The following is a 4,494-nucleotide window of genomic DNA, read 5'->3' as shown; positions in this document are numbered from 1 at the left end:
CAGCACTTTGAGAGGCTGAAGTGGCAGGATTCCTTGAAACCAGGAGGTTGAGATAGCCTGGGCAATCTAGAGAGACCCATCTCTATTTTTAAAAATAATCAGTGATAAATGGATAGAAGGAAGAATAGTAGCTGAGGGTAAATGAATGAATAGGTAGGTTGTGCAACAAGGGAATTCCAATATTACAATGGCGCCTTGATAGAGATGATATTGTCTTTTAGCTTCATACAAATGCCTGTGAGGATGAAGTCATGTGTTGCAAAGACCACTCCTGCTTTTGGGAACATGACAAGGCTGAATGGAAACCTGCAAACCTAAGTGGGTGGCATTGCTCTGGGTGACATTTCAGTCATATAATAGGATCATGAACTGGACCAAATTGATAATGACTGAGTCAGAGTCTACTAATGTGCCTGTATCTTTTGACTTACTTTTCAGGTTACATCTGCAACCATATTGCGATATGGTGTAGCACTGGCATCGTAAGATCCAGTCCCCTTATGTGAATAAGTCTAATGATGGTACTTCTGTTGATGATCAACTATATTAGGAAATTAAGTGAAAGCCTCCTCAGGATGTTATACTGATGGAAAATTATTGGTCTTAGGAAACACTAGATTTAGTGAATCATCATCTAATTACTATACTAATAGTTCTGGCCAGGTACAGTGGCTCACACCTATAATCCCAGCATTTTGGGAGGCTGACGTGGGAGGATCACTTGAATCCAGGAGTTTGAAGAGACCAGCCTGGGCAAAATAGTGAGGTCCTGTCTCTACAAAACCTAAACGAAAATTAGCCAGGTGTGGTGGTGTGCATCTGTAGTCCCAGCTACTTAGGAGGCTAACGAGGAAGGATCACTTGAGCTTGAGCTCGGGAGATGGAGGCTACAGTGAGCTGTGATCTCCAGCCTAGGCAACAGAGATCCTGTCTCTAAAACCAAAACAAAACAATAGTTCTGCACAAGTGTATCATAAGACATGGATAGTAGTAGAACAAGTTATCATATTAGGACAAAAATATGAAAAGATACGTCACGCCTGTATCCCAGCACTTTGGGAGGCCGAGGCAGGTGGAGCATGAGGTCAAGAGATTGAGATCACGGTGAAACCCTCTCTCTACTAAAAACATACAAAAATTAGCTGGGCACGGGGGCGCGTGCCTGTGGTCCCAGCTACTCGGGAGGCTGAGGCAGGAGAATTTCTTCAACCTGGGAGGCGGAGGTTGCAGTGAGCTGAGATCGCGCCACTGCACTCCAGCCTGGTGCCTGGCGACAAAACAAGACTCTGTCTCAAAAAAAAAAAAAAAGAAAAAAAGAAAAGGTTTGTAATGACTTTCTAAATAGATACATTGTTTCTTTTTTAAAATTTAATTTTAATTGAAAATACAAATTGTATATATTTGTTGTGAACAACATGATGTTTTGAAATATGTATACCTTGTGGAATGGCTCAATTGCATTAATTAATATGTGTTATGTCACAGAGTGTGACTTTTTTGTAGTAAGAACACTTAAAATCTACTATCGGCCAGGCGAGGTGGCTCACACCTGTAATTAATCCCAGCAATTTGGGAGTCTGAGGCAGGTGAATCACCTGAGGTCAGGAGTTCAAGACCAGCCTGACCAACATGGTAAAACTCCAACTCTACTAAATACAAAAAATTAGCCAGGCGTGCTGGTGCTTGCCTGTAATCCCAGCCACTTAGGAGGCTGAGGTGAGAGAATCACTTGAATCCGGGAGACAGATATTGCAGTAAGCTGAAATTGTGCCCTTGCACTCCAGCCTGGGCAACAATAGTAAAAATTCTGTTTAAAAAAATAATAAATTAAGTTAAAAAAAATGCTCTCAGTGATTTTCAAAATACAATGTATTGTCATTAACGATAGTCACCATATTGTGTAACAGACCTTTTGAAGTTATTCCTCCTATCTAGCTAACGTTGTTTTTTTTTAAATCTATCGCTACTTCACACTGGGATCTCCAAATGTTAGGAGTGTTCACACTGACCCTACTGCTATGTCTATGATATAAATGCTATAACAAATGCAGACACTGAAACAGATATGATTATTTTTCCACAAGAGGGTCTTGGCCAAAGTGGGGATTTGGGGCTAGGTAGCATCAACTTGACCTCCAGAAAGGCTGGAGACTAAAGACCAGTACCTGACAGTCACATAGTCAACCACATCTTCATGAACAAATCCCAATAAAAACTCCGGACACCAAGACACAGGTGCACTTTCCTGGTTGGCAGCACTTCGTGTGTATTGTTACACACTTCTCAGGAGTGGCCTGGCTGTTCATGGCTCCACTGGGGAGAACAGCTCTGCACATGGAGCTCTCCTGGACTCTGCCCCATGTGTTCTTCCCTTGACTGACTTTAATTTGTATTCTTTCAGCATACTAAACTCTAAGTGTACCGTTTTCAGTGAATTCTCGGAGTCCTTCTAGTGAATAATCAAAGTCTTGGGCACCTCAGAACTTGAAGTTGGTGTCAAAAGTGAGAGTGGGTTTGGAGACTCCCTAACTTGTAGATGCACTCCAACTTTCCCCTCTCTGAAATTTACCCATCCTGAATGCCATTGCTCAGGTACTGCTCTCAGCTAGAGCTAAGTTAATAGCTGACAGACTCCCCTTTGCTCCAGGCCAGTTACTGAAACTTCACAAAGGGCTTAGTGACTTCAATGCAAAGGAGAGGCTGACGGTAGGTCTATTTGGCTAGGCTTGGCCATGAGAGAAGCAGCATAGAAGAGACTTTATATGATGATAGGTAGACAGTTGCTAGTTTCACTCAAGGTAGGCTGGCCTTCAGCAACCTGACTGTAGGATATAAGCATTATCCAAGTCCCTTGTTTGGTTCAATTACTTCAAAAAACATTTTTGCTCATTAAATGAAACAAATTAATGGTGCTACTACATCAGCAGTATCAGTATGAGCATGCCTAGCATTTGGAGGCCCCACTGTGAAGTTGGGATAGATTTAAAAAAACAACTCCAGCTGGATATGAGGAATGACTTCAAGAGGTCTGTTATACAACATGGTGACTAATGTGAATAACAATGCATTGTATTTTGAAAATCGTTGAGAGTAGATTTAAGTGTTCTCACTACAAAAAAGTCATAAATATGTGAGATAATACATTTGTCCCATCTTCGTGGACAATGCTAAACACATCCTGACAGTAACAATAGTAACAGCTATATTCATCGAGGACTCTGCTGGCCGCATGAAGGTTTCCTCATGTAATCCACGCAACAATTCTACTGCTGTGCATTACTCTTAATTTTTTTCCATGGAGGAGAAATGGAGGCAGAGGGGGCTTTAGCGACTTGCTCAAAGGCTGACTCCATCTAGCATTGGCTCCCATAGTCACTCTGCTGCCTGCCTTTCTTGCACTGTGTTACTGCCTCCTTTATGTTTTAGTAGGAGCAGAGAGAGGCACCCAGATGTCAGTAGGTTACTCAGTCTGTCTGCACTGAAATCAGGAAGCAAATATCTATGGGTTGGTTGACATGAGGCGGCACAGGCCCTGCTATGGGGTGGGGAGTCAAGGTGGAATTGGGACAGTGGAAAACAAACTAGGCTTCTAGAACTTTATTCAGTGTCAGATTCTTGACCTACAGGATTTTGTTTAATATTTATAATCCTAGGAATGATTTTTAACTCCATTTTATAGATGGGGTAACATTAACCTCAGGTTACAACCCCCTGTCCCAACTAAAGGTATATCAGGGATTGAATTTGTACCCCCCTCCAAAATTCATATGTTGAAGTCATAATCCCTAGTACCTTAGAATGTACAGGGCCTTTACAGAGATCATTATGTTAAAATGGGGTTGTAAGGTAGGTCCTAATCCAGTATGACTGGTGTCCTTACAAGAAGAGAAGGCTGGACACAGGCGTACAGAGGGATGACCATAGGAAGGCATGTGGAGAAGGGGGCCAGCTACAAGGCAAAGAGAGGGAGAGGCCAGGAGGCCAGGATGAAGTCACCCCTGCCAACACCTTGATCTTGGACATCTAGCCTCCAGAACTGTGAGAAAATAAATGTCTCTTGTTTAAGCCTCCAAGTCTGTAGCACTTTGTTATGGTAGTCCTAACAAATTGATACAAGGTACAGCGGGGATTTGGACCGAGGTGTGACTAACTCCAAAGCCCTAGCTGGCCCTTTCCATGTACCATGGAAAAGATTAGCCAGAGATGTGGGAGGCAGTTAAGCAGGAGCCAGATGAGTGATGTACATGGTGATTAGATTTGACGGAGGAAACAGTGAGGGCTAGCATGGCCTCCTGGATGAGATGAACATTGGGCTGGGTAGGAACATTTGGACGTCTTAGACAGAGATGTGTGGTGAGGAAGCAGGAGGACATTTCAGGCCACCGAGTGGTTGGTTTTGCAGTATCCTGGAGCCACCATCCCTGCTGTCTGGATGGACATCTGGCCAGCAAAGCACACATGTGGCCATGGTGCTGAGGAATGTTGGCCCTGATT

This window comes from Aotus nancymaae, unplaced genomic scaffold, assembly GCF_030222135.1.
Source record: "Aotus nancymaae isolate 86718 unplaced genomic scaffold, 86718_ANA_hifiasm-v0.15.2.pri h1tg000029l, whole genome shotgun sequence".
Classification (NCBI taxonomy): domain Eukaryota; kingdom Metazoa; phylum Chordata; class Mammalia; order Primates; family Aotidae; genus Aotus; species Aotus nancymaae.
Note: the sequence above shows the minus strand (reverse complement) of the source record.